Source organism: Scleropages formosus, chromosome 16 (genome assembly GCF_900964775.1).
Source record: "Scleropages formosus chromosome 16, fSclFor1.1, whole genome shotgun sequence".
In the NCBI taxonomy this organism is placed as follows: Eukaryota; Metazoa; Chordata; class Actinopteri; order Osteoglossiformes; family Osteoglossidae; genus Scleropages; species Scleropages formosus.
Genome location: NC_041821.1, coordinates 19586666 through 19600944, shown reverse-complemented (window position 1 = coordinate 19600944; position 14279 = coordinate 19586666).

Here is a 14279-nt window from a genome sequence, read left to right as displayed (position 1 = left end):
TCCCATACAGGGTCATGGGGAACCGGAGCCTACCCGGTAACACAGGGCGTAAGGCCAGAGGGGGAGGGGACACACCCAGGACGGGACTCCAGTCCGTCGCAAAACACCCCAAGCGGGACTTGAACCCCAGACCCACCAGAAAGCAGGACGGTGGTCCAACCCACTGCGCCACCGCACACCCAAATGATACATGTACAGCAAATGCAAATTTAAAAATTTCTCTTATAGATGGGTCAGATAAACAACATAATACTATCAGTTCAACTAGAATTGCATTCATGATGCATAGTCGTCTGTCATGAATACATTCTTAATTGCACTTCTAAATTCGTACAGTCAAGTCATAAGGTCAAGGATACAGATGAAGAATAATGAATTCAATTCAAATTCCATTCAAATTATTTTTTGTATCGAGACATTCATGCCATAGTGTTCCTGGTGCGCTTATCATTTCATCTATAAAGACCATTAAAAAACATTTATCACAGAAATCCAAAGAGTACTGACAGCAGTAGCAACACTGCAAACATGAGGATTAGTAAGAACTGTCATCAAACAGCAAACTATGGCTTGAAATCTCGCTCATTTTCAGTAACCATTTGTCCTTTGTTTGGGTCGCAGCAGCCAGGAGCCTATCCTGGACTCACTGGAAGTTAGACTAGAGTGGTACACCCTCGACAGGATGGAGGGTATGGTTTAAAAAATTCAACGTAAAAAAAAAATAAAACAAAATCATATTGTCCACATGAGGAATTTTTGTCATTTTTTCTGCTGTACTAATTACTTGTGCTGTGTGGAGTTTGTTATGTTCTCCCCATGGATGCTCAGGGTTCTTCTTGCTGCTCCAGTTTCCTCCCACAGTCAAAACACATTTAGCTGAGTTGAACTGGTGACACCAGATTATTTGTAGTTTGTATCTGCGTGTGGCTACTCTGTGGTGGACTGACAAGCAGTTAGAAAAATTGAGTGAGTGGTCTATATGTTTGAAATGTTCATATTTATACAGAAAATCTGGCCCGTGAACCGTAAATGATACACATTGGGATGTGAGCGCATTACTCCCAAGGTTCTATTAAAATTGACTTTAATCTCACACCACTGAATTCAATAAAAAGAGCGGGGAAAAAAAACTACCCTTTGACTTTTGTTGAAGGTCATTAAGTTCTGGGTGAAGCAATAAATAAATAAATAAATAGAACAGCTTGCAGAGGTCTGGAGTATTTCCAGGAAACATAGGGCATGGGGCCAAGCACACACTCGATGGAGACATTTTGCTTAGCTTATTATATAAGGAATAAAGGTCACAAAATCACTTCCCATGTTTTTCACTCTGCAAAAGACATTGACACTGTGCCATTAGAAGTGCTGTGCAGCACAGCACTCAGAACAAATGTTTATTTCTTGCTTCTGCTGTACAACCCTTGCTCAAGATACTTACACTGAATTGCTCAAGTAGAAATTGCACTGCTATACACAGTGCTGCTTGAAAGTATATTAGCCCTATAGAAATTACCAGTCTTGTATAAAATATCAAAATAACCATAAAATGTCAATCAATCAGTAAAGGGCTTCACATCCTTCAAAATGCACTGTAAAACAGTAAATAAGTGTAAGTAGTTTAAAATAGTTGCTTTGTTGGAAAGCATCAAGTAAATTAATAAAAATAGCACTGAATGCTAATTTTACCATAACAGAGGACAAGGATATTTACCATAATAGATAGCTGCAACTGGCTGAGAGTGTCTAAGTGATAGGAAATCTATGGTCATTTTTGTTCTGGAAAAAATAGTCAGGCTGACACCAGTTAACCACAGGTATGCAAAATATTTTGTTTCTGAGACACCTTTTGAAAGTGTTTGTGTTCATAAATGTCTAATACATGCCATTATACTGAATACAGTACCAGCAGAGGAAGTAAAATAACTGTGTAAAAGGGAATAATGTCATTATGCTGTGTGGACCCGCGTTACCATGAGTTTGGACGGGAAAACAGGTCTATTGTTAATAGTTGGATTGTGGGTAAGATGTGAATAAAGTGTTCAACCGCTAGGGAGAATTACGGGGAATATGAGGTGGTGACTGTGTTTGCCAGGTGGAAGGGGAAAAAAGCCTGAGGGGTGCTAAGCATGGTGGGAAGACTGGCTTGAGGTGCAGGTCCTTGAGGAAAAGGGGTCTTTAGACTGAAAGCATTATTTCCTTGTGTGCCGGTGTTCTTATAAACATTTGTAATGAATGCTGCCTGTAGATCCTTCTTTGCCCCATCTGAACCCAGAGTACAGCTTGCTGCAGTACTGAAAAGAAATGAATGTATGAGAAAGGGTATAGAGTTTCATAAGCCATGGATGGGTTTTTTATTGCACAGGACACTTACAGTATATGATGTTTTAAATATATATGTATTTATACAGGGGGGCGCGGTGGTGCAGTGGGTTGGACCACAGTCCTGCTCTCCGGGGGGTCTGGGGTTCGAGTCCCACTTGGGGTACCTTGCGACGGACTGGTGTCCCATCCTGGGTGTGTCCCCTCCCCCTCTGGCCTTACGCCCTGTGTTGCCGGGTTAGGCTCCGGTTCCCCGTGACCCCGTAGGGGACAAGCGGTTCTGAAAATGTGTGTGTGTGTGTGTATTTATACATATACACAGTTTTATGCAAAAACTGTAACAGCTTTTATATAACAGATTGAGTAGAGAGTTCTTTGAAAAACCTAAAAACTGTTTGCTGACCTAATAATATTATATACACACACACACACACACTTTCAGAACCACTCATTCCATACGGGGTCACGGGAAACCGGAGCCTAACCCGGCAACACAGGGCGTAAGGGGAGGAGACACACCCAGGACGGGACGCCAGTCCGTCGCAAGGCACCCCAAGCAGGACTCGAACCCCAGACCCACTGGAGAGCAGGACCGTGGTCCAACCCACTGCACCCCCGCACCCCCGCACCCCCCTAATATTATACAAGGTACATTAAAGCTTATATTGTGCATTACATTTATCTGGCACTTTTTCTATACAATTTATGATGTTAACTTAGCTGCAGTGATTTACAGATTCATAGAGTTCTGTACTGTTGCAGGTTTAAGGGCCTTACACAAGTGAACTGCAGCTGGATGTGGGATTCAAACTTGCAAGCTACAGGTCCAGAAACAGTAGGTGTAACCATTACACTACCAGCTGCCCCAGCTGCTCTGATCAGCAGCTATGCAAAGCTTGTTTTTTGTTTCAAGGTCAAGTACAGTCAAGGAGGAAAAGATGCATTTGAACTGATCAAATGTGTGATCCATAAAGCATGTGGTTCAGGGCAGGAGACAGGAGCACATCCTGGACATCACACCTGCAGTCCCACAGACTCATGTCAGCAGTTCCACGTGGCAAGGTAAGAGTGGAACACAATGACAGTTGAGAAGAGTGTCACTGCAACATCTTCTGTCTTGCAGAGCACGTGGTTACTGCGACCTCATCTGACAGCATTCTGAAGGCATTTCTGCTGGGTATCAACAGAGTCTATGAGAGCAACAGGAAAAAGGTATCGCGTTTTAGTGTTTGATTTGAATTCCTTAAACTGAACTCATTGCATAGTAGTATGATGTTCAGCTACACCGGAACTATAAATATCGTGTTCAGATCAGATGTAAATGAGGAAAAAGTGCTTGGTAACATCTTCAGCAACATACATTTCAGGCTGGTGCTTCTGCAGTAAACATTCTGCCTTCAAGAGACACAGGAAGTGCTCTGGGCTGTTGGTTTCATGGTATAATTGTCCACACCACCTTTATTGATCTATTTTTAGATGTAAGCAGCTTCCTGGCAGTAAAATTCCTTTACGGCAAGGTTTCACACATCCTGGATTTTTATTCTTGAGAAACACACACACACACACACACATTTTCAGAACCGCTTGTCCCATACGGGGTCACGGGGAACCAGAGCCTACCCGGTAACACAGGGCATAAGGCCAGAGGGGGAGGGGACACACCCAGGACGGGATGCCAGTCCATCGCAAGGCACCCCAAGCGGGACTTGAACCCCAGACCCACTAGAGAGCAGGACTGTGGTCCAACCCATTGCGCCACCACGTCCCCCTTCTTGAGAAACATTTCTTTGCAATAGAGTAATGCATTTTACTGAAGTGTTTGTCGTTTAGTCCTTATTACTAAAACTAAATTGCCCATAAGGATATCATCTGCATCGTGACAATGTAGAGTTCTAACACTGTACCAGCAACAAGAACCATCCACACCTACTAGAGCTTACTCATTATTAACAATGTTAGAAGAGTCTCTCCCCGAGACACACAGCCACTTCTTAATTACAATAATTTTACAACTAGTCATTATTTGCAATACATTTGTTGTTAGATAATGCTATTGCTATTTTTGTAACTTTTCTCATAAAAGGACACATTACCATGCTGCTTGAAAGGATGGGAACCCTACAGGGATAGTCATTATTTTTGTATAGAATATCAAAATAAACACATAAAATTTCAATCTTAAATCTTAAAATAAACAAACATTATTATGATTCACACACTTGATTCTACTTACCTACTTGGTTTAATCAATGCAACTTGGATTTCACTTATGTTTCCACCTGTACTACTTCCATGTTTCTACTACACACATGATTTCCTCTAAAGCAACATTTGGAATTGGTCATTACACACCTATTATGCCAGATTAGAAAGACTGCTTCTTATTAAACAACCATACTATGGTGAAACTAAGGGGCAAAGGGGATCACATACTTTCAAGCAGCACTATGTTGTTTGTACTGTATGTTTGCAGTCAGTAACAACAAATCAATTTTTTTCATAGAGCACAGTATCATTCTATGAAGTCTAGCTCACTTCACACGCATAGTCTAAGATATGATTTATGATAGTGGTTTTTTTTGTATTTATTCCAGTCATGCTTGACCTTTAAACACCTTAACATTTTCAAGTATGCTCAGTCTATACCAACCGTATTCCTGTTCCAGTTAGGCAAAGAGATTTGTCCTTTTATTAATTATATATTTTTTATGTGCAAAATGCAAAAGGTTTGCTTCATTTCATTCTGTCAGTATGTTCATCTCATTCTACTTCTGGGCACTACCACTACTGTGCGCACTTTTGATGGTTGTTGCATCAAAGGTAACTAAAATTTACACTGAGCTAAAAGTATGAATCTCTGTACATTCATTCACTGCAAAATGTGCCAAAGTGAATGAAATCGACATGCATTTGATCTCATTTCCCCTTTATACTTTTCTGTTAAGTTTTTCAGTAGTGACCATTGGCTTCAGTCAACTATCATAGCACCTTACTTACAAAGTACTCCAGTGGCTATTATTTTCTCCACAGTGTAGATGATTCATGGAGGTCACAATTGGCCCTCAGATCAACAAATTAAATCCATAGACTGAATCAAATTTCAGAGAATTTTTCTTCTCTTCTTCTTGTTGCAGTTATTACCAGATATAATTGAGATAACATACCATTTTTTTTAATCATTAATATTACTAGGAAGAGTGCTGCAAATGCACAAACTGGTGTTTGGAAACACAAAGTAAAAAAAAAAATACAAAAAAAAACTGTTAGTTCAGTTTTTGATGTTTTTGCATAGACTAGAATGAATAATTAAAAAGGTTAAAAAAAATGTTACTATCTAAAACTTTCCTGACATAAACCAAACAACAGTGATGAAACACCATGTGTATTGTGCTCCGACTGTCTTTTCATGGTGCATAATGACCCGACCTTCAGTGACTTGAATTCTCAAAATTTGCAAGGCGGGTACTTGTCTGGTCAATGCTGTAATGAATTACTGTACCAGTAATTTATTATGGACAGATAAAAACCTCATGGCATGTTTAAGGTGTGCTCCCCAAACTCAGGGACAGCTGCTACTGTAGTGGTTAGCCCTGTTGCCTTTAGACCCAAAGGTTGGAGGTCCAGCTCTTATCTCTAGCTGTACTACCCATTCACTTAATTGATGCTTATCCAAAGCGACTTACAATGTTAATCTACTTGCAGTTATTTACCCATTCATACAGCTGGGTAATTTTACTAGGGCAATTTAGGGCGAGTATCTTGCTCAAGGGTACTAAAGCTTGAGGTGAGATTTGAACCTGTGACCTTGGGGACCAAAGGCAGCAGCTGTAACCACTATAATGAACATATAAATGCTAGGATTTAATTTCACACACACACACACACACACACACACACACACACACACACACACACACACACACACACACACACACACACACACACACACACACACACACACACACACACACACACACACACACACACACACACACACACAGAACCGCCTGTCCCATACAGGGTCACGGGGAACCAGAGCCTACCTGGTAACACAGGGCGTAAGGCCGGAGGGGGAGGGGACACACCCAGGACGGGACGCCAGTCCATCGCAAGGCACCCCAAGCGGGACTCGAATCCCAGACCCACCGGAGAGCAGGACCGTGGTCCAACCCACTGCGCCACCGCACCCCCGGATTTAATTTCATTTATATATTTATCCCGAAATTCTAAGTAATCTCTTATTATTAAATGTACCTTTATATTTGGGGGTGCGGTGGCGCAGTGGGTTGGACCACGGTCCTGCTCTCCGGTGGGTCTGGGATTCGAGTCCCGCTTGGGGTGCCTTGTGACGGACTGGCGTCCCGTCCTGGGTGTGTCCTCTCTCCCTCCGGCCTTCCGCTCTGTGTTACCGGGTTGGCTCTGGTTCCCCACAACCCCGTATGGGACAGGCGGTTCTGAAACTGTGAAACCTTTATATTTTTAAATTTAGCTGACACTTTTCTCCAAAATGATGTGCACACACACATTGGGCAAAACTGCTTGTCCTGAGCGGGGACGCGGTGAGCCGGAGCCTAACCTGACAACACAGCACGTAAAACTGGAGGGGGAGGGGACACACCCAGGACAGGACACTAGTCTGCCACAAGGCACCCCAAGTGGGACTCGATCCTCAGACCCAGTAGAGAGTAGGACCCACTGCACCATCTCACCCCCAGTGATGCACATTTCAGTGAAAAGTAGAACGAGTGCATTATATCAACAAATTATTATTACTACTATTAAGAAGAAGAAGAAGAAGAAGAAGAAGAAGAAGAAGAATTGTGCACTGCAGAAAATGATTTATGGCAAAAATCCCCAAAATTTCCACAAAACAGATTTTTGCACCAACTATAATACGTATGAGATGAATGTAAAGCAATAAACAAAAGAAATACAGTAAAAATGGCTTTTGAAGTACAACTGTTGTACTGGTTCTGTTCTGCAGATTTCATTGGGTGTTATTAATAATGAACTTTGATTTTAGCATCCCTGATCAAGATGGGTAAAATCTTTGAATAAATGTATTACCTGACTTAATGCAAAACAAAGTAAAAGCTCTCAAATAACACAGCAGACTGAGCTCATCAGTCTGACTTCTGTTTCACAGATCGGGGAGGGTTATGGAGGAGAACTGAAGGTTCTTTGGAAATTCTATGAGAAACCACAGTTGCAAAATCCTTTGAGTTAGCCAAATGACGTCAACTGGAACCTGAAGCAGGAGCTGATTCCCAGAGGCTTGGGAGCTCACCTTCTTAGACGCCTTGCTGGTGGGTTGCCAAGCCTGCTGGTCTGATGCTTTTCTCAGCCTAGATGACAAATTGTCAGCCTGTCATCTATTCATGAGCGAAGAATGCAGTGGAAATGCATGACAGCCACTTGAAATATCCCCTACATACAGCAGACGGGATGTCGCTGCTGCATTTACACCACTGTTGCTGTCGCCTGTGCCAAAATAATTGGGTTAGGTGCCATCAATTTAATTTGCCAGCATTGAAACACCGAATCCCTGCATCATGATTTCTTTCCAATGTTTTTCATCTTAAGATTCCTACTGTACTAATCATAATAAGACTGTTCGTAAAGCCTTTTTATACTATTACAGACATATAATGTGAAAACAGCAAACCAAAATTTGCTGGAGCTGAATGTATGAAGGATGAGGATAAAATCCAATCCAAAGAATAGGTGGAAAAATATATAAAAGAAGGACAGAGAAGTGGGACATGGAACAAGCTCTGTAAGGTACTAGATCATAAATGATATTTCCTTTTATTTTACAATAGCCTCAGGCTGGTTTCACTGAGAACAGAGCAGATGGCAGCGTGACAGAAAATACTGGTCCTCTTTGTGACGTGATCCTCTTTGCAAACACCGCAGGGATTCTTTGCTGCTTTTATTAATTTATGAGTGAATTTGTATGCAGATGTCCAGCCTTTACTGAAGAAATGTTGCTTGTTTTCCTTCTGAAGTGTTGTTGTTGCTGTTATGGACTGTCACCCCATGCAAAATTCTATTTAATTTGTGATAATTTTATCTGTAACTGGCATTACTATAACTAGAGGAAAAAAAAAGTTCATATTCCCAGCTTTCGCGTCGATGCAAAATTAATAACAGTGCTACTCACCAGGTATGTGACAACAGAACAACTTACTTTAAAGAATTCCCTTAAAAATACAACTGCAATACTTTTCCTGTGACCACAATGAGTATCTTTGTACAAGTTAGATATTCTTCAATGTACCCCATTTTAAGTCCTATATGCTGTGAGCAATATGAGAGCCTCATGATTTTTAAATGATGTTGCAGGTGTGGCTCTGCTTGTTGGATGTAGCCTCATTGGCAGCTCTATGTCTGTAACCTTGACCAATTTTCAGAAATTTATCCTAAAAAATTGGAAGTGAGGTTCATGTCGCTTTCAATGATAGCTTGAGCAAAGAAACCACACAAAAGAAAAACGGACAGATGGTATCTGGTGGGTCCAGACCCATTCCGGGAGATTGAGGCTCCCGCATGAACTATGTAACATGCAGCAGATTTCTCATTTTGGGTGTCTACTGCCAACTTGTCACACTGCCCCAACACACCATCATAGCACAACTAACTCAATGACAAGTGGGACAAGACCAGAACTGACATTTTTATGTCTAAGTTGTGTGTTGCGTTTAAGGAAAGAGTCTGCTAAAATAATAAATGTAAATGTATATTTATTGTTCAGTGTCCTAATCTTTCCAAGAATTTTAAATACCACAATTTACATACAAAAGCCTCACACGTGGTGCCCAAGATACCAAATTAACCTTGTGGCATTTGAGTTTCAAACATTTCTTGGCTGCTGTGGTCAGTCAACCGTGTGTATTCAATCAATAAACAAAATGCCACGGTTTCCTAAATTAGCAGTTAAAAAAATTGCAGCAAACATATGTAGGGCTACAAAGGTGTTAAAAGATCTTCTGCACTTACACCAATACATCCCATTCTTTTTTCAAAAGTTTTATTTTTTGTTCACATATCATTACGTGATGTAGGGGTTAAGGTATTCCTTAATGACCTCTCAAGCAAAATGGGTGGCATGGTGGAACAGTGAGTAGCACTGCTGTCTCACAGCACCTGGATGGTGTGAGAGGATATGGGTTTGATCCCTGATCAGTCTGTGTGAAGTTTGCCTGTCTTGCCTGTGTGGGTTTCTACAGGGTGCTCTGGTTTCCTCCTGTTGTTCAGGTTCCCCCATAGTGTGTGAGTGACAGAGAGAGTGTGGTCCACTGATGTATGGATGAGTAACCCCTTGTAAGTAGTGTATCTAGCAGTGTAAGTCACTGCAGCGAATAAGGTGTGTGGGTTGGTAATACTACATAGAGTTCATTGGAAGTCGCTTTGGAGGAAAGCATCTACTAAATAAATGAAGAATGAGTCATAAAGTTCTGGGAGGATAAAAATTGTAATTCACACAGGATTGAGTTTGTTTTATATGTTCTTTGTTTATAGTTGGGGAACAGTGAGTATCCTTGTGGTTAGACCTGCTGCCTTTGGACCCAGAGGTCACAGCTTCAAATTTCATCTCTAGCTGTAGAATCCTTGAGTAAAGTACTTACCCTAAATTGCTCCAGTAAAAAGTACTGTTCATATGGATCAGTAATTGTAGATAGATTAACATTTTAAGTCACTTTGGAGAAAAGCGTCAGCTAAATGAAAAAATGTAGATGTAGTTTACATGACCTAATGATTGAGATATATAGGATAATTCCCTTTGTGCTCTCTATCTATAGTATTAGTATCATTATCAATAGTAGCAGTACTCGTATTGACACATTGATTATTGAAAATAACTAGCAATTGGATGTTCAAGTACAATATTTAACAATATCGACAATTATTAGCAATTAAAGATAAGGACCTTCTTCAGAGGTACTATAGCACGACCCCTCTTGCAAGTTTCTACCCTCAACTACTTACAGTATAATTTTTCGTGCTAATGAAACAAGTAGAATGTAGGTTTGCATGGTGGGGTAATATTCATGACGTGTAGAGCAATCATTTATAATTAGATTTATATAAAGTATGACCACAGAGCCTTTGAATTATTTCAGTGCTACTTTACATCAAACAGGAACCATAATTACAGTGAATCTGTTTCCATCTGAGAGATTTTCATATGCCTTTTTTGCCAAGGTTTTACAGCAATAAAAAAATGAAAATGGTACTGTCACATGGAGCTCTCAGTGAATAACCCAACACATCCCTCCGCAGATGATCCCAAGCAGGCAAAGATTTCATTTAGCACCCAGATCTTTAAAAGGGAGAACCTGGAAACAGTGAGGCCACGGATTCTCAAACACAAGCCATTGTACCAGCTTGCAAGAGTAGCTCCGCCCCGTGTTTACTGTCCTTCTGTTAATGCCAGCAACTTGTATTCATTGTATTCTTTGAGCCCTCCATTTGTCATCACCTTGTTCCTTCGCAGTCAAGTCTTCACGTCTCCACAGCACAGAATCTGCGGTGATCATATTCGCACCTTGCACTTGTCAGTAAACTTTGCATTTGAGTTTACAACATCTATGTCTCTGAGTCACCATGATAGATACAGTGAAGCATGTAATATGCTGTCATTAAAAATTACATGTAGTATGTAATTAAAGGATCAGTTGAGCAATCACTTAAAACAGTCTGTATATTAATTTAGTGCTACTAAAGATGAAACACGATGAAGCACAATAAAGCCCTCAAATAACATTTAGCTTTAAGTTCCCTTCTAGAAAAAATACTGTAATATGTTTTTGTAAGATTTTGTAAGTTCGATTTATACCATCAAATCAATCAGGAGTGTACAATGCTGAATTCTCCCACAGAAACTTTAAACAATGGAAGTGCTACTTGAATGAGATAGCCTGAAAATAAGACAGTTACTGTAATGTATCAAACTTCCATTTTTTCATATGCTCATATGCGAACAAACCCAGCAAATCCATACACTGGAGAAACAATTATAGCGTTTCTGAAATCTTGAATTAGAGCAAATAGTTTGACATATTAGTGTAACTTTATGTCTCATTATACCATGCTTATCTAAAGAAACTACCAATTGTGATTTGAATGATGAGAAATTTAATTTAATTGCATATTTAGCGCTTAGAATCTTTGAGTTCCAGATTGAGGAATAAACAAAAAATAACAAAAAAATGTCTAGCAATACAACTGTACTGTATCAGAAAAACAGTAAAAAAAAAAGTTTGTAAATGTCATTTCACGTTTAAACTGCTGAGACTGGTAATCTACACACTCAGTCATTACTTCATATACAGTATATATGTATACATACACAAACTGTTTCATGGTTAAGAATTACACTTTTTCAGAACTTCATTTGCTTCGCTCGCTTATTATTTTGCTTCCACGAGGTAGATGAGTGTAATATTAGCAAGTCCAACACTCAGACAGACAGCAGATAATGAGGTGTTACCCTTGGCTGCATAACTGAGACATGCTCCTTTTTTACCAATTAGGAGCGTGGTTGTCATGACAAAGTCTGGCATAACAAGGCAAGTATGAAAATGATACAGCACCATAGCGAAAAGAATAGCTACATGTTGAGTAATGACATTTTTCTCTCTCCTTATCGGATCTCATAAATGCCAGGTAGTTAACCTCCCTTTTCTTTTCACTTGGCTTCAGAAAACAAGCCATTTGAGCCAGTGCTATTTGGAAACACAAAATAGCACTAGGCCTGTTGACTTTAGTCTCTCTCAAAACAACAATGAAAAATGCTCTTTAAGTCTGGCATTCAGACAGTTTTCACCAACAGAGGGACAGCTTCCATTTATGAGAGGTGCTAGGAAAATCACCTTATTCCACCTGATGCTTTTGGAGGGTCAAATTAACGCCGTAGCAAAGCGTTCTGAGATTGCAGGTTTTGAACCAAGATGACTAATTCATTAGAGTTAGCCATTCAGAAATGTAGTTATATAGTTTTTTTTGTTATGCATATGTGGCTTGTGCTCATTAATGCAGGTCATGCATTTTCGTGCACTTGCTTTGGACTGAAGCAGTCTCCAATCAGCAGAATTCTCATGAACATCGGCTCTGTGAAACTCATGGTATACAGTTGTTTTTGAGACTACGCCACAGAGGAATTGATTTAATTCTGTAATAATTTACAAGAAAGTAGTTTCGTTGTTATTTGCAGCTGCCCAATTAGGTGTCTATTTGTCAGACAGTTTTCAGGCTATCTGTCATATATGTATCTGCTCAGCTGAAGACTACTGAGTAGCATTCATCAAGCAGTACTGAATAAAAAATATGGGACGAACACCCTTATCCACTTGAAGAAAACCCAGTAAATGAGAATGTCACAACATTGCTTGATGCTTCGTTTCTTTCTGAAGAAGCATTTTTTTAAAAAGGCTGTCCTGTGATCTGGTGTTTCAGTTAAGGTAATTTCCACATGTCAAGTCTGCTCAGACCAAATATGCAACAGAGACAACTCACTATTGTATTCTCAGTTACACTAGAACAAGTCATTTAATGGGCACTGTTATTAGTTGTTTTTTTTTTTTTTTTTTAAAATAAAAATGTTGATGTAAAAGTCAGCAGAATGTTTGTTTTATCTAAGGACTGAGAAATGTTAAAGTGAAGGCTAGTAAATGAGAGCAGTTTTAACAGTAGCACATAGTAAATATTAAGAACCTACCCAACTCTGCTTTTAAGAAATCTCTGCTTTTGCATCCACCTTTTATTGAGATGGGGAAAGTACCCCAACATTTTCTGATTACAAGAACTACTAAATAGTCTATTCAAATACTAAAGTCAGAATATACAACAACAATGGAACCATAACATTTCAGCAACATCGCTTAAGTTCACTTACTACTTAAATGTAGTATAGTCTAGAAAATGACAAGTTTGTGAATTGACTGCTGCAAACTACATGTATGAGCAGTAATAAGACCAGTAGAGGATCGTGTCTGTCTGCTGATCGCTCCCCATCAGCCCACAGTACATGTCACCACTGTCGGTAACCACGGCAACCTCCTTAATGCAGCCATTCTTTGACTGGTACCTTGGAGAGGACAATTACAGGCTTTTCTAATGTATAAACTGAAGAGGAGCTTGTACTCACAAAGTAAGAAAAAAGTAAATAAATTCAAACACACAAAGGCATTCATACTATAGAGTAATTATGTACAGGGAATGATAGCCACTTCTGAAAAAGTGTGCAGCTGCTTTAAACCCATGTGTACTATAGATCCAGCAGATCCTGATAGAAGCTGAAACTTTGAAGGAAGCTAGTTTTATAGTATTAAATATATGTCTGATAATACATTTGAAGGAAATGTTCTGCCTGAGTCTACTTAATAAAATACAGCACGCTTGCAATCCCATTAAAAGGGCAGGCAGATGGAGAAAGTAAATTGAACCCAAAGCACTGACTCTTTGGTCTTTTAATTTTCTCTTTTGAATGCTAAAAACGCTTCCTCTAATTCATTGCTTGATTAGGTTCGGAGCCTTAAGTACACACTTTGTGTTCTCTCACAAAGAAAGAAATACAAAGAAACACAGTCTTAATAACTTCAGTAATTATTTTATTTATTCAGACGCTCAGAGTTTTTGAAGGATAGAAACACACACACACACACACAAAAAACAATTACAGCCGCTTGACACAATACAAGTGCAAAACCAATATTACTGTTAGTTCAGTTGGTTCCTGACTTATGAATTTAATTGGGACCCAGGGTTGTTTCTTACTCAAAAAGCTCATAAATCACGTGTGACATGGAGCGAGCGAGAGGCTTGCCGTCAATTCTATATGCAACTACTCATGAAATGTGACTTGTGTGTATCTGCATCTCTCTGCCCGTTGGTGAAATGCACTTTTGTGTACTCTGAGCTGTACATCGCTTTGGAAAAAAGTGTCTGCTAAATGGAAA